Below are 24809 nucleotides of genomic sequence, written 5' to 3'. Positions count from 1 at the left end.
TAGCTGCCTTCCCTCCTGCTTCATAGCACATAGGCCACTAGAGTACCAAGGTGACCTACATGCACCACAGAAACAGCTAAGGGCACTCAGGAGTGATTGTGCTGATGCCTCTGCACATCTCACTGTTCCACAGTGTGATGAGAGCCTTGAGCCAAGTCAGCTGGAAAATCCACTAGACCATTCAGGAAACTATCAGATTCCATACGTTTCCAGAAGCGGACCATCTCAATGCATCCCCCATCCATGCAGAGCGGAGTAGTCATATTCAGTCCAAATCTCACCAGGAAACAGTCTACACATGACAACAGACTTATGATTACCCCTGCCCAATCAACAGAGTTTTACCAATCTGATCTATGCAAAGACCAGTTTGAGGGTTAGTGAAAATAACACACCAAAATGGACTATGTTAAGAGGAATTCCTTACAAAAATGTGTACATTAGTCAAAACTGCATACAAAAATGCAGTTAGGGGAAAATGCACTAAAATAATGAAGACTTTTCATGAGGATTTTTTTTAATTGTAAATTGGTACAGAAATGTGGAGAACTGAATTGGAAAAAAGAGAAACTGGGAGAGCTGAAACTGATGGATCATTTCATCCCTACTTGCCAATGATCTTTGAGAATCAGTGCCCATGACATGTTACCATTTCACATGAGTAGTGACTGTTGGCTTTCAGAACAAAGAAATGTTTCCCCTGTTAATCACATTACACATCCACTTAGCAAATGAAAACAAGAATCATTAGAACTCTGCCATTTGTAGAGATAATAGATATATCTTCTCCGTAATAGTCATTAAATGGCCTATGCAAAAAAATAAAAAAAATAAAAATCCATTGTTGCATTAATCAGAAGAGAAATAGCTAAACCCTTCATTGTGCTCTTTGGTTCATGTACGACTGCTTAAGCTGATTATGACAAAATCTAACGGACTGAATATTTTTCATCTGAAGGTTAAATTCTCAATTAATTTTCTAGCATGTTGCCATCTCTGGTAAGTGCTGCTGCTAATTGCACTAAAACAATAGCATTCTCTGTTTGAATGGAAGTGCATGAATTTGAGACACCGTCAGAGATCTAATAGGCCCCAAAGTGCTTCAGTACACGTAAGAATTGCTCTATAAAGCCACAATCCACGTTCCCATCTCTTACTGCGTTTAAAAGAACGCTTGTGCGGCAAGAAAGCTGTTTATTGTACATTTTCTTTTTTTTTCAAACATGAAGCCAAAGCCTTAAATTACTGCTATTTCCAATAATTTCTGGCAAGCCCTTTCTATGAAAATTACAGTGTACTGTGGACATTCTTTCTCAGAGCACAACAGAAATATGATTTCTAAAGTATATTTCAGTTCAAAACAATTGTGAATAGGAGCATACAAAGTGCTGTGTTATTTACTGGTCAGATTTTTTTTAATACTTCCTGTTTTCAGTTAACAACCATTAAAGGGAGAGCTATATATACAGTAGAATTTCATGATACCACTTTCATGGACTGTACCACTTCAGATTTACAGGTGTGTGTATGTGAGTGACATGTTTGCTGTTGATATGTGCCTTCAAGTCGATTACAACTTATGGCGACCCTATGAATCAGCAACCTCCAATAGCATATGTTATGAACTACCCTGTTCAGATCTTGTAAGTTCAGGTCTGTGGCTTCCTTTATGGAATCAATCCATCTATTGTTTGGCCTTCCTCTTTTTCTACTCCCTGCTGTTTTTCCCAGCATTGTTGTCTTCTAGTGAATCATGTCTTCTCATGATGTGTCCAAAGTATGATAACCTCAGTTTCATCATTTTAGCTTCTAGTGAAAGTTCTGGTTTAATTTGTTCTAACACTCAATTATTTGTCTTTTTTGTGGTCCATGGCATGTGCAAAGCTCCCCTCCAGCACCACATTTCAAATGAGTTGATTTTTCTCTTATCCACTTTTTTCATTGTCCAACTTTTGCATCCTTACATAGGGATCAGGAATACCATGGTCTGAATGACCCCCACTTTAGTGTTCAGTAATACATATTTGTATTTGAGGACCTTTTCTAGTTCTCTCATAGCTGCCCTCCCCAGTCCTAGCCTTCTTAGGAAGCTTCCTTTGACATAACTTGAAATTTGGATGTAGTTTTAAAATTGTTTAAATATGTGTTTTAATTGTAGATGGAAGTTTTAGTTTGTACACCGCCCAGAGAGCTTCGGCTATGGGGTGGTATAGAAATTTAATAAAATAAATAAATAAATAAATAAATAACTAGCAAGCAACAGAGAAGGCTAGAGTAGAAAAAAAAGAACTGCACCATGGGGGGTTGGTAGGGATGGGAAGGTCTGTCAATTTAAGTTCATCCCATTTTTCATTTTTCCAATCTTAAATACTATTCTGAAGCAATATGCTTTTTAAAAAAATGAAAATTATTTAGCATTTTAGTGTGAATTTCACCTAATGTGCACATTTTATGCAGTTTTGATTAATGCACACATTTTTGCAAGCAATTTCTCCTTATAATCCATTTTGTTTGTTATTTTTACGAATATATTCATTTTTATGCCCACTTTCCCCTAATAGATGCATTTTTGTAAATACTGTTGAGTTGGAGAACCATGTCACAAAATTCGCAGAAGTGTGAATTTTGGAGGATGGTTGTGCTTTGGTTCTGATATTGTTTCAGATAGTGTGAATTTGATAGATTGGGCTTCAAATGTGAACTAATTCAAATTTCTTCCCCAGCCTTATAAGCACACAAATCTTGTTCATTGCAAATCTATATGAAGGGATGTGGGCCTTATGTTAAGGGGCTACTACAAAGTTTGTGCCACTAGATTCGTTAATGATACATACCGTTAGCTGCAAACCAAATTCTCTTAATGTTTTATTTTCTTTGTCTGAAACATTGCCAACAGCATTTTGTTTGATGCGAGCTGGCCTGACTGATTTTCTTTTCACCAGAGCCATTTCTGCCACATTTCTCCCTTTGTTATGTAATCCCATCCAGTAGTGCAGAACCCCAGATTTTCGCATTAAACAAAGCATCTTTAATTATGCCTGAGCATAATCCATTTCATACAAATACATGGTACAAACTGAAGTCATTCGGATTAATGGGAATGTTTGCCATTCAATGGGATGTGGATTGCACCCAGAACTGCAGCATGGAAAAATGGGGGGGGGGCAGAGAGAGAGAGAAAGGAGACAGATAAAAAATCCAGAAAAATTCAAAAGAGAGCAATGAGATGAAAGCAAAAATAGCATTAGAATGTGAAGACACAAGGATTCTGACATGCTATACATTATTGTTTGCCAAGACTGATTTGGAATGTGCAGGATTAACAAAAGAATAGAAATTACATTATGATTTATAATAAAGGCAAATCCTGCCCCCTCCAATGGGTCTTCTCTGAGTAGAACTTAGCTAGCTACAACCCTAGGATGGCATTGCACAATGCCATACAGTGTAGCGCTTGATGCTTTCCTGAAAAAGTGTATGGCTGTGAAAAACTGGAGTATGTTGTCGCACTACCATAATAATCTTCCCATCAAGGAGGGAATAATTAGAAAATGAATCAACATGCAGGGTAAAAAACGGGGGGAAAAGTTAAATGATTAACAATGTTGCTTGCTTCAAGTCCTCCCCCCTCCTCCCCCCTCTTCCTGGAACATCTTTCCTTCCAAATGAAAGAGAGCTGTCACTCTCCTCTCTTGCAAGAGTGGTTGTTAACTATATGAAAATTGTCTCAAGCAGTAGGTCAATTAATTACAGCGTTTTAAAGCTCCCCTTGCAGAGCAGCAATTAATTTAACTGCATTTCAGTAGATTTCTTCCTCCAGACTTATCAGTTAACAAAAATATCACTGTTAACTCTAGGCAGATAGTGTGCCTTTATTGCATGTGACAGCTTTTCCAAAAGATCATATTTTTCTTCTTCAACAAATATTGGGGCTGAGTTTCTTTTTATTATCTGTGACATGGCTTTATTATTAATAGAATGAAAGCAGAGGAACACCGAGGGTACAAGAGGAAATGGGATGAGCAACCTGTTATGAGAGATCCAGGACAAAGCCAGCATGATGCTAGCAGATACATCTGTTTATTTATTAATTAATTAAATTTATGTTCCCCCCTTCCTCCCAGTAGGAGCCCAGGGTGGCCCAGGGGTAAAGTATCTGTTTAAATACTTTTGTCTCTGCACCTCTGGAAAAGAGACACGGCAAATAGGTTGAACTATGGGCCATGACTTTATTAATGCATGTGTCTGATCTGAAATATTCTTAATTAGTTAAAAGCCCATCTTGACAAAGGGCAGGTATGATTGATATGGAGGTGAAAGCTAGAATATTGCATCTTCAGCCACAGTCGCTCACTTTGTAACCACCCACCCTTTATTGGATCAGTAACAAAACTGGGGAAGATTTGGATACGCAATCTAACTAGCTTTTGCTCCTCATTTGCCACATGCCTGAAAGGTAGGGCTATCTGAAGCTTCCCTATTGCCAGTTTGCTACCAGGCCAGGTTCAAGGTACTGGTGTTAATTCACAAAGCCCTAAACTACTTGGGTCCATAGTACCTTAAGTACAGTCTGATTCCTTATCCTCCACCTCGATCACTGAGATATTCTGATGGGGCACTTCTGGCGATTTCCCACATCCCTGAGGTGCAGTTGGCCTTCCCTAGCAACCAAGCACTACCCTGTAGAACTCCCTACCTGTGGAGGTTTGGCAGAAACCATCCCTCCCTTCTTTCAGAAGTCTTTTGAAAACGATATCATTTAGACAGACCTTTGCAATATGAATTTTCTCTTTTTAACCAATCTGTATTTACTGACATTTTACTGATGTTTTTCATTATGGTTTTATGCTTTTTGCTGATTTTATTTCATTGTGAACTGATTTTGATTCTATGGTATACTGCCTTGATATATTTTTATGAAAATGCAGATTATAAATAAGTAAATAAATAAATATATCAGGTCAAACTATTTGTCTGTCATGCTACTTCTGTCTATTCTGACCAGCCACAATTCCCTACAGTCTCAGGTAGAAGTCTTTTCCATCACTTTTTAATGGGAGGTTCCAGGGATCAAACCTGGGATCTTCTGCTTGCAAACCATGTGCTCTAATATTAAACTATGGATCCTCCACAAGGACGAGTAAAGCCTTAACAAGCTTATCAGTCCTGAGCTGGTATATCTAGGAGTCAATAAGACCATCAGGGTCGAAGGGGGCTGGTCTCTACCCCATATCTCACTGAACCAGTAACCCACCTTTACCACTCTGCTGATTAATGATTCTCACCAAAGGAGCTTATTATTACAGTTATTACCCAAGAGACTGACTCCTGGAATCCTAATGAGCACCAACTCTGGACTTCCCACCAGCTCTGCTGTCATCTTTGGTCTTGAGGTACAGCAGATAAAGAGTGGGCATTGGGGGCTGAGGTAGGCCTCAGGGCGTGGCTGGAAAGGTGTATGGTAAAGGGCAAGATGTCCATGCAACTAGGTACTTCAGGCTATCCTAGGACTATGGTGGGTTCTTCTAAGTCCCCCGTTGCATTGGGGTTCTCCAAGGTTCTTCCTCAGGAAGAAGACACACCAGAGTCCAGGTTGGGTGGGACTCTGACAAGAGTGCCAGTCTGCCCCAATGCTGTAGAAGGTGGTCCAATTTTAATATCAAAATAAGTATGCAGGTGTGAAGGCAAACCACCCCTTCATCTGCTGCTAACCTCCCCACAGTCTGTTCTCCCAGGTGCTTTTTCTCCTTCAGCAACACTCTGATATGAGAACTTCAGTTGGGAGAAAACTGTTGAGGGTGGGGAGACAAGCTATTGGGATAATAGTGGCAGCCCTACATCCATTTCGCTCAAATAATTGGACCACCAATCCCTTCCTTAGGCATTGTTGGCACAGAATGTTGTTTATGCAAACAGAATTTGATGATTCACATTAGTTGTTGACATTCAAATATACCTGAGGACTTTTAACTTTCTCTTCTCACACTTCTCTTTGTTCTCTTCTCTTCTAAATGGATTTGTCTGCTGGGCTGTTGTTGAGATTTTCGGAACTGTATTACCTTGTTGAGTGAGACATAAAACACACATTTGATATTAGCGGGGTTGGAACTTTATCCCATTTTCTCATTTCCTTCCCCCCGCACACTGAATGTACTTCTAGGGAGCTGCTTTAATGTGTAAGCCAGTGATTCTCAAATGGTGCGCCCTGAGAGGTGGCTAGGTGTGCCTCAAATATTATGAAAGCATATTTTAAAAATGAGAAGAAACCCATTTGTATAGGGTAAGTAATAGTTTTCTATAGTTTGTTATTTTTATTCATAGTTTAAAATATATTAATATATTTTTAAATTTTGTACACGAAGTGCTCCAGAAAATTTTTATATGTTTTACAGTGCGCCGCGAACCAAAAAAGTTTGAGAACCACTGGTGTAAGTTAATAACAAGATAGAAAATAATGTTCAGTAACGACAGGGATGGGAAACCTTTTTTTTCAACCTGATAGCCACATTCCCTTTTGAGGGCCACATGCCAGTGTTGGATGGCAAAGGTGGACAGAGCAACAAATATAAATACAAATATATGCTGTTGTTTTCCTTATATGGCAAACTTTTTTGGGGGGGGTCAGTTTTCCAGTCTGTCTGTAGTGTGTGTGTTAAAAAATTAGAATCTCTTAAGCACTTAGAAGGCTCCCACTTCAAGCTGGGGCATTTCAGAGAGATCCTGATTCATCTCAGACAAGCCCTAAATCTGTCTGCAGCAGTCCCGCTTTTGTTCTTGATTTGGGATTTATCTGAATCTTTTGCACAGTCCTTGTAAATGCATTGTATCCACACTGTTTGCCCTCTGATGCAACATAATCTGGTTTTATCTTATTATGGAATGCTAGCATGCAGGGATGAACCCTAAGAGCCAAGTAAAGGGGACTTTATGTTGACAAATGTAGGGCACCAAATGGTTGCTCAATGGGCCAGACTGATCTGTGATGTAGCTCTTCTGATGTCAATAGCATTATACTGAGAACAATTTTACCCCAGTGACCTTAATCAAACTGAATGAAAGGGGTCAGGAGGAAAAGAGAGAGAGAGAGAGAGAGAGAGAGAGAGAGAGAGAGAGAGAGAGAGAGAGAGAGAGATCTGCATAATAAGATCTTTATATATTATAGGATTTAGGCCTTTCAGGAAAAAGAGAAAAGTGTGTGTGTGTGTGTGTGTGTGTGTAGATACACACACACATTTATCACACTCACATACTTTTTAATCAGGGGCGTCATGATTGATGGAGACATAAAGCATCATATTTAATGAAAAAGAGTTTCATAGTTATCAGACTAAGAGGAATGAAATATGTCACAGAAATGGAGATTAGAATCTGATTTGCTAGGGAGGAGTCAGAGGATTCTGCTTTAGGTAACTCTCTTTTGACCTTTTCCTTTGATTCCAGGATTCAGTTGCTGCAAAACCACAAACAAAGGAAATCCCTCTTATTAGACTCTCCTCCAAGGTTGAGCACAGCTTCTCTCTCCTTTGATTTAATAGGCTCCTTCTGATGCATGATTGCCATCAGTTCCCCTAACTGTGTGACATTCCAGAATTGTGATGACATGTTGTCTATACCAAAGGGGAGGAGAACAAGAAGGGAAATAAGATTAGCATCAAGTAACTCATTCCAGTCTCAGAATTTGTGGTCAGTTAATCAGCATCTTTGAAGATTTAGATCTTGCTTAATGATGGCGAAGGGATGGCCTGAGATCAACAGAGGCATTTTAATTGTTCTCTTTTTTTTCTGACTGCAAGCCTACAAGTGTCTCCTCTTTCTGGTTCTTATTAATACAAGGGTCATAACATAGCAGCTGTCTGTGTCCCCTTTTTCTTGAACCTAGAGAATTTACAACACAAGCAAAAAGGTTTCTTCTGCTTCCCTTGTGGCCACTATCTGAAGGACAGATTAGCATTAGGAATGGCCAATAACTCTTTCAGAAGGATGTAATCATATGGAATGAAATCATACATTTTAGAAGTAACTCTGCCCAATTCTTTCATATAGAAAAAGGGATGTCTTTTTAAAGTTTTATTTAATTGAAAAGAAAAACAAATATCATAAATAAAATAGTAAATCTACATAAATAAATATAGGGATGTCTAACCGAAATACAAAAAAGGCAAACAATCAATTGCAAGCATTGTATGCTTGTACGTTGACTTGGTCTTTATCATTCCAAAGCATAGCAAACGAAGTCCATTTTTTCATAAACCATTTTGTTCCACTGACCTGTGATCTCTTAAGATAAGTTAATCATTGTTGCAATAGACCGTATGCTTCCGGAACCATTCAAATAAAGATGGCACATTCTTCCTTTTCCAGTTCTTTGTAATAATTACTTTTGCAGCTGTTAATAAGTTAACTACCACCTCTAAATCATATTCTGGGATAAGACATTGCAAAAACTCCATAAGTATGACCTAGGGATCATCAGGTACTAAATCGTTCTTTCATCTGGCATTTCTATCTCTCTCTTGTATGTGCACTTTTCTTTCTTTTGCAGGATCTGGCCATAGGTCCTGGGTACAGTCAGACCAAAGCCAAATCTAAGCAAGAGCTTATAAAACTGCTGAGGGGCAGCATTTATAATAGGCCTGGATGAGTCTTACCTTTATGGCTCTGTACCAGTTGCTGGGAATCACAAGGAGGGAGAGGAATGTTTGTTTATTTGTTAGATTTCTTACCCATTCTTTACCATAAAGTCCCAAGGTGAGTGATACAACAGTAAAATAGAGAATTATAAAATACTAGGGGGTTTGCCCCACAGACTTTGAGCACCAATCCCACTCATATACATACATACACACACAGACGGACAGACTCTCAACCCCCCCCCCAGGACTCTCAAACACATACAGAGAGAACCAGGGTCTCTCTCTCCCCCCCTCTCACACACACTAGGCACTCCCAAACACTTACACAGTGACTCCCAAACACACGTACACCCCAGACAACTCCCTAAACATCCCCCACCTCAAACAATTCCCCAAATGGGCCCCCAGGCACTCGCCACTGCCCTGTTTAGGCAGCTTACTCACCCCCCACGTGCACAGGTTGCCATTGCCCGACTTCCACTGCTTACTTTCCTTCTGCATTGTTGCTGCTGTCCACTCACTTGCCCCCCAACTTGCTAATTGCTTGCCCCACTGCTCGCTCGCCTGCCCACCCACCATATGTGCTTCCCTCCCTTCCTCACCTTCCTTGCCTGCCAGCCTGCTGCCACATCCTGCGCCCAAGCATAACAGGGCAGCTTACAAAAATATTATATAATTAGAAATAAAATAATGTTGCATTCAGGTCCTGCTTGCAGGCTTCCCATAGGCATCTGATTGGCCAGGGCTAGAGCAGGATGCTGAACTAGATGCACATTTGGCCTGAGCCAGCAAGGCTTATGTTCTAATATTTATGTCTTTTAGTTGGGGTGGGGGAGGATGTCAAACGGGAGAATATGATAGAGGTTTATAAAATTAGAGTGTGGAAAAAGTAGGTAGTGGGCAGTTTGGTTCTCTCTCATAAAACTAGAGCTCAGGATTGTCCAATGAAACCAACTGGCTTCTCCCCACAGCTTTAACCAACGGAATTCACTGCCACAAAATGTTGGCCTTCGTGTTCAGAGATAGTACACCTGTGGAATCCTACTTGCTGCGTAGGTGGGCAGTAGGGACAGAACAATCCGTCAGTTTTGGTTCTTTCAGTGTCTCATTTTTCCAGTCTTAAATTCAGTTCTCCACTTTTCTACAGCCATTTGCAATATATATATATACTTAAAATCCTCATGACAATTCTCCAGCATTTCAGTGCAGATTTCTCCTAATAACCACATTTCTGCAGGGGGTTTTGACTAATGCACACAGTTTGGAAGCCATTTCTCATCATATAATGCATTTTTGCATGTTATTTTCACTCAGATATTTGTGTTTATGCACACTTTCTTCTAATATACGCATTATTGTAAACAATGTTTGGTTGGTGAACTGCAGCGCAAAATTCAGGTAAGTGCACATGTCGAAGGATGGATGTGTTTCAGTTCTCACATTGTTTCAGAAAGTGCAAATTTCATAGATTTGGCTTGAGATGCAAAATCGAAATTATAGCCCGTGCTTAGTGGGTGGTGAGGCTGTGACTTTCATATCTGGCGTGTGGGCTTTGCCAGCACTACTAATGGGAGCAATCAGATCACTCCCACTCCACTTCTACCAGTAAGAGGATGGATTCTGTAGATCTTGAGGTAGCAGGCACTGGCAGCTCCTTTGATGGAAGCTATTATAAGGGAGGTCTGCTTCTTGGGTGTAGAGATGGAGGAGGAGGAGGAGGACATCCTAAAGGAGGTGGCCAATTTAGTTGATGAGGAGATTTAGCATGTTTACCTCCCCTAGAATATTAGGCAGGTGCCATCTCTGCTATCTTTTCAGCGCCTTTTGAAGATTTTTAAGTTGAGACCTATCCCAGTCTGTGTCTGTGTTAGAATTGCTTGGTAATATTTTTAATAATGTTTTAAACCCTTTTTTAAAGATGTTTTTTAAAGTTTTTTAAAAATGTTTTTAACGTTGTTTTGTTTTAATATATTTTAAGGTCTGTTTTTATGAAAGTGTTTTTAGTGCTTCTGTTTGCTGCCCTGGGCTCCTGCTGGGAGGAAGGGCGGGATATAAATTGAATAATAAATAAATAAAATTAATGTTCTGCAGGTCTGAGAGCTCGTCTGAACAAGTTGGGAACATTCCAGGGAGTGGTGCCATGCAGACAGAAGCAGGATAGCCAGCTGTGCCAAAATCCAGTTTTTTTTTGTGATAGTGGTCACCGGTATCGAGGAGCATCACTTTTTTTCCTGCCCATGGCAGGCATTTTCTGATGGCACCCATGGCACTTTGTCAAGAGATCAGTACCAGCATTGCCAATGCACCGTCTCCACCACCACCTCGCTCACCCTGTAGCAGCCCCCTGGAATGGAGGCAGATTGTAGTCAGGACCACAAAGGAAACTATAAAACCAATACAAAATACTCACACACACACACACACAAAATGCCATTGTATTTGTGTCGAGAAGTTGTTTGGTATTGCTATTAACACAACAACTTCTGGATGCAAATACCGTGGGTGGCATTTATCTAGTGATAGTTATACTCAGAGTGGACCCATTGAAATCAATGGATTGGTCCATTGCTTTCTGTGGGTCTGCTCTGATTTAGACTGATATTGCCCATTGTATATTTGAAAACGCAATTAAGTGCAGCTTCACTGCCAAGGCTGGACTTCAATCAGCTCTATGCAGCTTGGCTTTCGTCTGGAATAGGGATGGGTAAATCGTGAGTTTTCTTTTCTTTCAGGTTCTCATTTTTCCAATCTTAAATCATGTTTTCCACATTTCTACCTCTGATTGCCTTTTTTTAAATGTCCTTGTGGAGATTCATCAGCATTTTAGTGTGCATTTCTCCCAATAGATGCATTTTTGAATGCAATTTTGTCTAATATACACATTTTTGCAAAGTAATGTCCTCTAATATAATACAACTTTGCATTTTATTTTCACTAATGTATGCATTTGCATGCACATTTTACCCTAGTATATGCATTTTTGTACCCATTACTTGGCTGGAGAACTGCTTTGCAAAATGTGGAGAAGTGTGAATTTCAAAGGTTGGCTGTGCTTCAGTTCGTGGACTTGTTTCAGAAAGCGCAAAATGGATAGAGTCACATTTCAATCAAATTTCTTCCCCATCCTTAGTCTGGAATGGCCTCCCCTCCTCTGATCTAAAAGCCCAAAGAGCATTCATTAAAAACAACAACCCATAATGGCCTTTCAAGATCCCTGGGCTCCTGCTGGCAGGAAGGGCGGGATATAAATCAAATAATAAATAAATAAAATAAAGATGTAGTCAATTTATAGCTGAGTAGCTGCAGTGTATGCACGGTGCTTTAATATTCATACACATGCACTGAGATTGAAGATCATTCCCTCTATATTCTGAGAACAAAGCTTCAGACCTAATGAGATCCAGGTGGACCTACCAGAGCCTCATGTGACCCAGTCAGATGAGTCAGGGCTGGATATAAATTGAATAAATAAATAAATATGCAGAATCATCATGTGACTACAACTGGAAAGTGGTCAGAGGCAAGGGCTGACTAAGAGCTATAAAAAGGGGGAAATTCCTCTCTTTAAAAAGCTATTTTGGATGAGGGATGATTACTGGCTGCTGTGCTAAGTCAGGAAAAGGGGAAGTTGCCAAGGAGTGTGTCCAGATGTCTTACTGTTTCCTACCTAAAGAAGATGAGGTTTGCAAGCAGAAAGTTTTCTAGAACAAGCAATCACAGGGACTTAACTCTCAAGTACTTGTAGCATCATAGTCTCCTTGTGCAAGGAGAGGATAGGCCTGGACTGTCCCCATGAAGTAGGCCACCATCCTTGCTGGAAAGAATGATAAAAACAAATTGTTTTGGCCAGGTATTAGTCAGGTATGACTAATGGGATCTGGCTGGAAGCCTCCAAAAGGCTAAAGTATGATAGTTTCAAAGGGAAGACAATGGAATGACATTTGGGAGATGCCAAAAAAATTGGGATGGGAGAACTATATCATACCCCTTTCGGAGATTCTTTTTTATTGTTGAGTGGCCTTTGTAATAAAAATGCATCGGTGAGTAATGACACTTGATTATTATTTCAAAAAGCAAAATGAGACAATAATACGGAAGCAGAGGAATAGGGCAAAGAGAGAAACAGAAAAGAATATTAAATGAAAGGGGTGGGGAGGTTTTTGTTTACTGCCATGCAGCTGGAATTACCCTTATTTTAGAGCTTTGAGAAGTGCAATTATTCTGCTGACAATTGTAGGAACAACATTTCCTACATCAAGCATCATTTCACACCATTTATTATTCTAATCAGCACCTGCTGTACATTATTTAGCCATGCCGCTCAGCAGTCAGATTTCTAAGAGAAGTCTGTTCTCTGGAGCGGTGGCTCCCAAGCAATTTCCTCCAAGGGCCACATGAAAATTGCCGAGGGTCTTGGCAGATGACTTAATGATTTGTCTGCCTGTTGTACTGGTTGTAATGCATCATGCTATATGCTGTATGATTTTTAATGGCATTTTAATGGCTTGTTTTATTTCTTATATTGCATTTTATTGGATTCCAATTTTCATAATTGTAATACAATACAATAAAATGTAAGACATAAAAGAAGCCATTAAAATGCCATTAAAAATCAATACAAATCTCCAGTGTAAACCTGCTGTGGACCACCTGAATGAAGCTTGTAGACCACTGGTGGCCCACGGACCATAGTTTGTGAACCCTTACTTCAGAATGTGCTGTACAATTTAGAGAAGGGGCAGGCTTCCCAGAAGCAAAGCCCAGGACCATAGGAACCTCCCTTTACCAAGGCAGATCACTGGTGCATCTAGCTTGTCAACAATGGCCAGCAGCAGCTTTCCAGGATTTCAGTAGGACCAGCCCAAAAGGGAAATGGAAACCTCTCCCCTCCCATTCCATTTACAGAAGCTAGATGGAGTGGCAGTGAAATCTTGCTACTTCAGTGGTGATGGAATAGCATTCTCCAGTGTGCTGGAGGCCAGCATGCTGCATTAGAGGGTGCATGGTGCACATGTGGCAGGCATTTTTTGGATCTCCAACAGAGAGGAATGTCTAGGGAGCTCAGTATGGCTGCCGTCACTGCCCTCTATCATTGCCTCTCTCTGCCTAATGGAAGTGCTGGCTCTGAATTTCAGGGAGGGGTCTCTCACGACTATACCTAAAGATTCCAGGGACTGAAACTCAGACTTCTCCTTTACAAAGCAGATACTCTCCCACTGGGCTATAGGCCAGATGTGGGGAACCTTGGTCACTCCAGATGCTGCTAAACTACAACTCCCATCACTCCTAGCCATTGGCCATGCTTGCTGGGGTTGATGGGCATTGTAGTTTAGCAACATTTGGAGGCCAAAGGTTCCTCACACCTGTTGTAGGCCTTCCCCAACAACGGATCTCATTTGTAATGGATCTCATTTGGTTATAAGCAACATTTGCCCTGTGTCCGAAGATAAAATGACGTAACACACACAGGGAGGCATTACGGATGGACAAATTTGTCTATTTTGATTTTCATTTGTTCATTTTTCCAGTCTTCAGTTCAGTTTGCCATGCTTTCACATCAATTTGAGGTCATCATTTTAATTAGCATTTCTCCTACTATGCACATTTTGTATTCAATTTTGCCTAACATGCACATTTTTTTGCAAGCAGTTTTCCTAATAAAATGCATTTTTCTATGTTACTTTCACTAATATATGTATTTTTGTACACTTTTTCTGATGGAGAACTGCATCACAAAATTTACATAGGTGTCAATTTTAAAGTCTAGCCATTCCCCAAGCTGAATGACAAACAGCTTCTGAAATGGAGAGATGTTTAAGAACATAAGAAATGGCCTATCTGAGCCCAGCATATGCCTTCCTGTATTGGCCAACTAGATACCTATGGGAAGCCTACAAGCAAGACACAAGTGCAACAACACTGTCCCCACTTGTGCTGCCCAACAGTCAGAGGCATGCTGGCTCTAAAACTGGTGCTAATATTTCACCAGCATGACTAGTAGCCACTCTAATGGCCTTTGTCCTCCATGGATTAGTCGGATCCCCCCTGAAAGCCATACAAGTTGGTGGCCCGCACCAGTATTTATGTATGTAGGTATGTATTTATTTATATCCCAACCTTCCTCCCAGCATGAGCCCAGTATGTACCACCTTTGCTCTGTGGCCGATAAAATGACGTAACACACACAGAGAGGCATGTACAATCTTCTCATCTTTGGGATGCAAGAAGAAGAGGGATGATGGATGCTTCTAGTTTTAGGATCCAACCTCATGGTGACTTGCACAGGAAGGAAATATGTAACTGTTCCTGTGCCCTGTCAGTGTTTCACATGTCCTAGAACTAAGAAGCAATTGACGATTAACGTGTTTCATTACTTTTTTTGCCATGATTACACACTAAATAAAAATGCTGCATTTAGTGTATTTTTATGTGATTATATTTTGTATTCCACTTTTCTTACCATCATGGAAGTCAAGTTGTACATAGATTTGCAGCAATATCTCATATATCCAGGAACCAACCAGATCTACTTTACAGCTGAGCTGAAACGTATCAGAGGCCATTTTCCCACTGAGAATTGCTTAGATTCTTAGATTTGTCTTCTTACCTGCCACTTCTCATTTTTTTCCCCTAATATTCTCCACCGTGTGTGTATGAGAGAGAGAGAGAGAGAGAGAGAGAGAGATCAGTGGAAGAACAGTGTTATACCTTTGTCAAAGGTGTGGTAGGCAAAAAATGGGAAGTTCTAGAAATTCACAAACTGACATTTTAGAGGTGGAAGTTAAGAGGTGGAAGACAAAACGATGGAGAATTTTAAAGGAAAAGAGGCTCCCATTGGAATAAATTTATGAAAAGAGTGATAACTACTGAAGTTTTTCTATGTGGTGAAAAAATATTATAGTTATAACTATGTGGTATTTATTAAATATGAATATTCTTAAGTCCGATACCAAATTATTTGTTATTCCAAATAAGTATGTATAGGTGGTATTCAATGCTAGTCTACTCAGAGTAGACCCATTGAAGTTAAAAGACATGGGTAACTTGGATTCATTAATTCCAATGGATCTACTCTGAGTAGGCATTCGTTAAATACAGCTTTATGCATGCACTGTATAATTGTGTTTCATTTTGTATTTTACTCACTCAAAACAGTTAATATGTTGGTATTTCAGCATATTTTAGCATCTTTATATGATTATACACATATTTATAACTTTCCTTTTCTCCCAGGCATTTTAGCATGTGTTTTTAAATTGTGCTTCAAATTGTTTTTAAAAGATGTGTTTTAAATTTGTATATGTGTTTTTAGTGTTTTTAGGTACTGTAAACTGCCCAGAGAGCTTCGGCTATGGGGCGGTATATAAATACAATAAACAAATAAATAAATAAAATTTACCTTCAATAAAATAATGATAAAAAAATCTTAGGGAAAAAGAAGATAGCCATTCTACTGCTAATTCTGAGCCCCACTTCCAGAGGAGAGAATGTATCCTATCCCCTGGAAAACTCCAGTGAAATGCTTACTACCATTTCTCTGCCCACTAATTAGGTGGAACATTTCAAAAAGCCATTTCCGTACAGCTATCATTTGCTCAGGATCAGCAAGGGGGGGGGGCTGCATTATGTGTCTTCAGATCATGCCCTGGGACTTAATGCCATAGTCAAGGGATAGAGAACTGCAGGCCCAAGAGCTGAATAGGGACCTCCAAGTCTCTCTGTCTAGCACTCTGGACTCTACTCAGGCCACATGAGCCCTCTGGCAGTTTGTTTGTTTTGCCGGTCTGGTATATGTCCTTGAACTCTGATAATGCCTCTTGCTTGCATGGGTGGAGGACAGAGATGGGTGCATGAGCATGTGCAGAAACTGTTGTTGTTATGTGCCTTCAGGTCGATTACGACTTATGGCGACCCTATGAATCAGCGACCTCCAAGAGCATCTGTCATGAACCACCCTGTTCAGATCTTGTAAGTTCAGGTCTGTGGCTTCCTTTATGGAATCAATCCAGCTCTTGTTTGGCCTTCCTTTTTTTCTACTCCCTTCTGTTTTCCCCAGCATTATTGTCTTTTCCAGTGAATCATGTCTTCTCATTATGTGTCCCAAGTATGATAACCTCAGTTTGAAACGAGCCGACAGTTTTTAAAAAAGGCAAATTTTACATTCATTTCTCCACTCACTTTCGCCGCTGACTGCACCAATCACTGCTATGTGGCCCCCAGAAGGTTGACCAGAAGGGAATGTGGCCTTCAAGCCAAAGAATATTTCCTACACCTGAAACATGTTTAATGTTTATTTAGAGGAACTTTCTATGAAATTTCAGTAGGACTTATTCCCAAGTAAGTGTGCCTAGGATTGTAGCCTAAATGGCCTTTTGTTAACTCTCAGTGATGTTTCTGCCCATTTTGGAGGCAGAGAAGAAGAGATCCAAACAGCCAAGCTAGAAACCTCGCCACCCCAAAATGCAAGGAATTTCAATAATCTACTCCCCTTTCCTCGCCAGAGGCCTGTTTCTTAACAGGCTGGGCAGGCATTTTAATAGTCACACAGTGATGACTCACAGCAACATTATTTATGGCATAATATGCAGGGAGAGCGCGCCACAACTGTCCTTGGTTGTCGTTAGTTACTGCAAAGTGGACTAAATCATTCACATTTTTTACTTTATGAATTGTAAAAACTATCATACATTTATAGATATCTCAGGGCAAGGTGGTAAATTTCATAGTTTCCCCCCTGAATTTATAGCAAAGTGCAGAGAAAATAGCTACTTATGCAGCTTGAAGGGGCGGGGGAAGAAACAGACTGCACTATTAATGGCAGTGCTTTTGCCTTCAATTTACTTTCAGTGCTCCCACTAAAATCAAGAGCAGTATGTGGACCTAGGGAGTAAATTATCAGGGGAACATGGACAGGAATATGTATGAGGTTTGGGTAATGGGAGCTGCAAATGACTTTAAAGGTTTTTGAAAAGTTTCTTCTGCTCTTGATAACTGGCGTTTAGTTGAAGTTATTTACATAAAAAGTCTAGCAGAAATTAAAACTGGCCATCCTTTTCTTTGCAAAACGTGAAGGCAAGCCAGCATATCATGTGACCCACTAAGCTGAGTGTTGTGCACCAGCCGTGACTGATGGTCACAGAGATTCAATAAAGCTGGATTTGTTTGTTTCAGACTGAAAAAACAATGGTTTTCAGCAAGCCACAATATGCATTTGGCCAAGTTAGATATCTAGCTGCATAAGAAAAAAGTCTAAAGAAGGCACTGAAAAGATAGTCAGGTGAAAGCCAGATGTATCTCTGAGAGCAGGGAGTTGCACCATCTTGGGGCCACCAGACAGGCCATCTCCTGTTTTCCAGCCAGATTTCCCAATTTCAGAATTTTATTTTATTTATTTCTAAAAAAAATGAATATACTGCTATTCATTTAAAAAAACCAAATTGGTTTACAACACAATTTAAAATCAGAAATAATTAACTAACTGTTGCAGAAAGATACTGCATCTTCTCAGTTGCCTGCAGAAGCCTGGTGACATCCAAAGGTTTTCAGCAGGCATTTAAATGTCAGAACAGAAGTATTTGCTGAATCTCTATTGGCAGAGCATTCCACAGGATTGGGCCAACAACACTAAAGGCTCAATTTCTTGTTATTGTCAAATAAGCTTTGCCAACTCAGGGGACAATCAATGATGCTCCTGCAGATTATCTCAGTGAGTGAACTGGGATGTAAGGGTTCAGGTGGTCCCTAAAATCACCAGGACATAAGTTGTTCAGGGCTGATGGAAAGTCTCTCTCCCAATTCAAGGCCCTTCCATCCCCTTCCCTGAAAATAATTCAGTTTGCCAAGCCCAGGGTTGAAGTGGGTTCAGATAGGGTGGCTATGTGTCCTACCTTACAGATGACAGACCTCTGTTTGAAGGATTATCTCAGACTAAGCTAAGAAGGGAGAGCAGAGGCCTTGAAGCTGGCCACCAATGGTTAGGATCTGGACAGCACACTGAGTTAGCACATGCAGGTCACCTGATCAGAGCCTTCCCTACTAGGATGAGATGGATTCTTCTATTTAAATGACTGTCATTTCTAAATTTGCATGTATACATGTAAGTTAGCACACACACATTTTATGCAAACCTGTCTCTTCTTTTGTTCTTTTTTTTGTTGATGATGATGTGTAAAAATGTAGCCACTCTAAATCCAAAGGGATTCACCCATCACTAACAGAGAGGTTAGAGACTCCTCAAAAACACACTCTTCTCTGGGGATTTTTAAATTTGAAAGATGATGGAGGCTCTGTCTTCTAACCTCAATCAATTCATTCACTGAGAGGGCTATGTGTCTCATGAGAAAGCTCACATAACCACTAACAATTCTGTAAGGCCCAGTTCACATTTTACAAAGTGCTGTTGTAGGTATTATGTCTGGAATCAGAAGCGCAGGGCTTTATATATATATATATATATATATATATATATATATATATATATATATATATATATCTCATGTAGTATTAAAGCATTGCCAGCTCAGAAGTTAAAATAAGCCCTGTTGAGACTCTCTTTAAATGGCTATTATTCTTAGCTTATTTGAAAGTCTTTTTTTTAAACAAAATATCCCTAAAATTTCAAAGTGAATGGAGGCAAATGAAAACAATTAAGATTGTTGAAGGATGAATATAATTTTGCTCCATATTTCACTTTGGGCTGCTGGTAGTGCATGAGGGAAGGTCACTGACATTGATCTTGTGAAGCTAGTGTGGAAAACTTGCTCATAAGGAGTATGTCTGCACCCTCATGATTTCCTCTTTGATTGGTGCTAGCCCACCTTTCAAACCTGAAGGATTACCCAATCAATCTATCAATCTATCAATCTATCAATCTATCAATCTATCAATCTATCAATCTATCAATCTATCAAGCAAGCAATCAACCAACCAACCAACCAACCGACCGACCAACCAACCGACCGACCAACCAACCAACCAACCAACCAACCAACCAACCAACCAACCAACCAACCAACCAACCAATCAGATTAGATTAACTAAATAAAACACTGGAACCACCTCTGCTCTCTGACACCTATCATTGTCTTTAGATTGCTTATCCATCCCACCCAATAACCAAAATCCAGTCTTGAGTAGATCAGTCTGGTTGATCATTGATTTCCAGTCTATTCCTCTGAGTAGAGATGGAGAGAATTTTTAAGGCAAATCTATCAAATCCACACTTTCTTAAACAATATGTGAACTGAAATACAAGCATTCTCTGAAATTTACACATATCTGAATTTTTGCAATGCTCTCCAACCAACAAATGTTTACAAAATGCATACAATAGGAGAAAGTATGCACAAAAATGAATACATTAGTGAAACTATAATGCAAAAATGCAGTATATTAGGAGGAATTGCTTGCAAAAATGTGTATAGTACTCAAAACTTCATATAAAAGTGTGTTTATTAGGAAAAATGCACTAAAATGTCAATGAATTTTCTTTTTTTAAAAAATTGCAAGTTGCAGAAATGTGGAGAACTGAATTTAAGATTGGAAAAATAAGAAACTGAGAGAACTGAACAGACAGATCCAATTGATAGTTCCTTCCATTGCAATGGAGTAGTCCATTGCCTAGATATGATGCCAATAGTTCCTTCCAACCAGGATTTTCTTCTCTTAAATGTCCTAAGGTACCTGCTACTTCAGATGAGCTGCTGAGCAATAACAACTATTGTAATGCCACTATACAAATCTATGGGGAGATGGCACTTGGACTCCTGTGTACAGTTCTGTTGCTTCACCTCAAAAAGGATATTGTAGAATTGGAAAAGGTGCACAAAAGGGCAACCAAACCAATGAAGAGATTGGAGCAACTCCCTACGAAGAAAGGATACAATATTTGTGGCTTTTTAATTTAGAGGAAAGGTGAGTAAGAGGTGACATGATAGAGGTTTATAAGATTGTGCATGGAATGGAGACAGTGGATAGGGAGAAGTTTCTTGCTCTCTCATAATACTAGAACCTGGGGCCATCCAATGAAAATAAATGTTGGAAGATTCAGGACAGACAAAGAAAATATTTCTTCACACAGTACATATTTAAACCATGGGATCCACTCCTACTAGGTAGCCACCAACTTGGATGGCTTTGAAAAAAGATTAGAGAAATTAACGGATATGGCTAAAAATTAGCTACGTTGTACCTCCACTGTTGGAGCTGATTTGCCTCTGAATGCTAGTTGCTGGGAGAGTGCTGCTGCTCTCAGATTCTATTTATGGAGAAATCTTGTTGGCAACTATGTGAACAAGATGCTGAACTAGATGGGCTCCTGACTCTTCTTATGTTTTTAATTTTAGATAATAATAATAATAATAATTTAATTTATGTGTCGCCTATCTGGCCGATGGCCACTCTAGACGACGTACAAATCAGTTGCAGTAAATGCAGCACAATAAAATACACATAAAATACAATATAACAAGGAAACTATAAATAGGAATGATAACAGTTCAGAGTAATAGGCAATTAGTCCTGAAAATTAACCCTCCCCGGAAGTCCCAAAGGCCTGTCTGAAAAGCCAGGTCTTCAAGGCTTTGCGGAATACATTCAGGGAAGAGGCATGCCGAAGATCGTATGGGAGGGAGTTCCAGAGAGTGGGGGCCGCCATTGAAAATGCCCTCTCCCTAGTCCCCACCAACCTAGCTGTTTTAGTTGGTGGGACTGAGAGAAGGCCCTGAGTGGCTGATCTTGTTGGGCGGCATAATTGGTGGCTCTGGAGGTGCTCCATCAGGTAAACTGGGCCGAAACCGTGTAGAGATTTAAAGGTTAGTACCAACACCTTGAATTGAGCCCGGAAAATAACTGGAAGCCAGTGCAGATCGAACAACACTGGGGTGATGTGTTCCCGGCGGCGACAATTTGTGAGAAGTCGAGCCGCAGCATTTTGTATAAGTTGTAATTTCCGGACCGTTTTCAAGGGTAACCCCACGTAGAGCGCATTACAGTAGTCTAAACAAGAGGTGACCAGGGCGTGTACTACCAGTGGGAGCTGATGAACAGGGAGGTAGGGTTGCAGCCTACGAATGAGGTGTAATTGATACCAAGCTGCCCGGCTCACTGCCGAAATCTGAGCCTCCATGGACAGCCTGGAATCAAGAACAACCCCAAGGCTGCGGACCTGGTCCTTTAGGGGCAATCTTACCCCATTGAACATCAGGTCAACATCTCCCAACCTTCCCTTGTCTCCCACAAGCAGCACCTCGGTCTTATCGGGATTCAACTTCAACCTGTTCCTTCCCATCCATCCACTCACGGATTCCAGGCACTTGGACATGGTCTCCACAGCCAACTCTGGCGAAGATTTAAACAAGAGATAGAGCTGAGTGTCATCCGCATATTGGTGACACTGCAGCCCAAATCTCCTAATGATTGACCCCAGCGGCTTCATATAGATATTAAATAGCATGGGAGAGAGGATAGAGCCCTGTGGCACACCACAATTGAGAGGCCAAGGGTCTGAAACCTCCTCCCCCAATACTACCTGTTGATGCCTATCGGAGAGAAAGAAATGGAACCACCGTAATACAGTGCCTCCCATTCCCAATCCCTCCAGGCAATGTAAAAGGATACTGTGGTCAATAGTATCAAAAGCCGCTGAGAGATCGAGGAGGACAAGAAAGGTGAATTCTCCCCTATCTAATGCCCTCCTCAAATCATCAACCAGAGCGACCAAGGCTGTTTCAGTTCCATGTCCAGTCCTGAAACCCGATTGGTATGGATCCAAATAATCTGTTTCATCCAAGTGTGTCGACAACTGATTAGCCACCACTCGCTCAATGACCTTGCCCAAGAATGGTAAATTCGAAATTGGGCAAAAGTTATTCAAAACCTGGGGATCCAAGGAGGACTTCTTTAAGGTGGGCCTTACAATTGCCTCCTTGAGGGCTAATGGCATTACACCCTCCTTCAAGGATGCATTGACCACCGCCTTGATCCCCTCGCCCAGTTTCTCTTTGCAGCTCACCAGATGTCCCATAGTTCAGATGCTCTCACTTCCTAGCTATGAAATCCTCAACAGCCTTCCAGCTAGAACTACAGGTCTTTTATCTGTTTTAAAATCAATAGATATTTATCCTAGGGAAATTAAAAGATAGAGACCAACTTTGACATAAATGATTGTCTTTGAAGGGAGGGATTAATAGAACTAGGCAATAATAGAACTAAAATTCAGGAAGATAAAGCTAGGAAAACAGCATTTAGCAGATGCTAATAGCAGCTCTTTCCTACCTACAAATGCATTCAACTCTGAATACAGTAGTTAGTTGTTCCAAAGAATAAAACAAACTCTGCCAGTAAAAGCCCCTGGATGTTTTACACCAACCTCTTTTTCGACACCATCATACAAAGGAACAATGATTTCCGCTATATGTCTCATGAAAGCATTGAATCAATGAAAATTTGGAAGCCTGAGAGGAAGAGGAAAAGCCCCACCCACCTCGTGTAGCACCTGAAAAACAATTTAATTAGGGCCTCTTATGGCACAAAGCACAAGGGAGCCTGATGAGAAACAGCTGCGTCCAGGCTCTGAAGAAGGAGAATCCTAAAAGTGAGAGGTGATATTGTTGATGAACAGATTGATAGCATGGCTGTGGTTGTCTTGCAAAGGGATCAGCCACAGCAAGTGAGAAAGGAAATGCCCTTCTATAGGTCTTTTGTGGAGGAAAGATGAATCTTCCCTTTTAACAAGGATTAATACTTCTGACTATGTTGCACAATCTTTGAAGCCATTCATGTGACTAATTCTACCATGTAGTGATTCCCCTTCCAAGAAACATAATGTGTGTTAATAATGTTTATCTGACTCTTCCTCCAAGAACTTCTCAGATCACTCCTTCCCTAGCTGGCCCAAGGTGTATTTCATGGCCGAGTGGGGATTTGAACTCAGATTTCCATTTCTTAGTCAATCTTTCTAATCATTAACCACAGTAGCTTATTTATTACATGGAATCCTTACCCTTTTCTCTCAAGAGCTCAGAATATCATCAGAGTAGATTAGGCTGATAGGCAGAGAGACAGGACCAAAATCACCCAGTTGAACAAGAATATGAACCAAGGTTGTCCCCATCCAAATCCAACACTCTAGCCCTGGACCCTGTGTAGCCTTTTCTGGGGCCATGGACACTTTAGCAAACTGGAGAAACTTATTTATTTATTTGATATCATAAGAACATAAGAACATAAGAAGAGCCTGCTGCATCAAGCCATCTTGATGGCTGGCCCATCTAGTCCAGCATCCTGTTCTCACAGTGGCCAACCAAGTGCCTGGGGGAAGCCCGCAAGCAGGACCCGAGTGCAAGAACACTCTCCCCTCCTGAGGCTTCCGGCAACTGGTTTTCAGAAGCATGCTGCCTCTGACTAGGGTGGCACAGCACAGCCATCATGGCTAGTAGCCATTGATAGCCCTGTCCTCCATGAATTTGTCTAATCTTCTTTTAAAGCCATCCAAGCTGGTGGCCATTACTGCATCTTGTGGGAGCAAATTCCATAGTTTAACTATGCGCTGAGTAAAGAAGTACTTCCTTTTGTCTGTCCTGAATCTTCCAGCATTCAGCTTCTTTGAATGTCCACAAGTTCTAGTATTATGAGAGAGGGAGAAGAACTTTTCTCTATCCACTTTCTCAATGCCATGCATAATTTTATACACTTCTGTCGTGTCTCCTCTGACCCGCCTTTTCTCTAAACTAAAATGCCCCAAATGTTGCAACCTTTCCTCGTAAGGCAGTCGCTCCATCCCCTTGATCATTCTGGTTGCCCTCTTCTGAACCTTTTCCAACTCTATAATATCCTTTCTCACAGTAGGAGCCCAGGGCAGCAAATAAAAGCACTAAAAACACATCATAAAAACAGACTTTAAAATATATTAAAACAAAACAACCATTAAAAAAATATTAAAGCAAAACATGTTTAAAAACATTTTTTAAAACTTTAAAAACATCTAGGTTTTTTTTTTTTTAAAAGAAGGTTTAAAATCATCTTAAAAGCAATTCCAACACAGATGCAGACTGGGATAAGGTCTCTACCTAAAAGGCTTGTTGAAAGAGGAAATGTTTGTGGTGACTACACACAGGGCTGGCGTCAGGCATGCTGGAGCCCTTGGGCACCAACCTGCCCTGGGCCCCGGCACACATA

General features: G+C 40.5%; 1 long non-coding RNA gene across 1 annotated transcript; it reads right to left on the bottom strand.

Annotated features, from left to right (window-relative positions):
• Window positions 1–2858: 2858 nt before the first annotated feature.
• Window positions 2859–23103, bottom strand: LOC133369332 (uncharacterized). The gene is made up of 3 exons (XR_009758872.1): window positions 23002–23103; window positions 5957–6059; window positions 2859–3138 (listed from the first exon to the last, which is right to left on the bottom strand). It is a non-coding gene; the product is annotated as an uncharacterized LOC133369332 (long non-coding RNA).
• Window positions 23104–24809: the final 1706 nt, after the last annotated feature.

Source organism: Rhineura floridana, chromosome 13 (assembly GCF_030035675.1).
Source record: "Rhineura floridana isolate rRhiFlo1 chromosome 13, rRhiFlo1.hap2, whole genome shotgun sequence".
Taxonomy (NCBI): Eukaryota; Metazoa; Chordata; class Lepidosauria; order Squamata; family Rhineuridae; genus Rhineura; species Rhineura floridana.
This window is presented reverse-complemented; position numbering and strand designations above follow the sequence as displayed.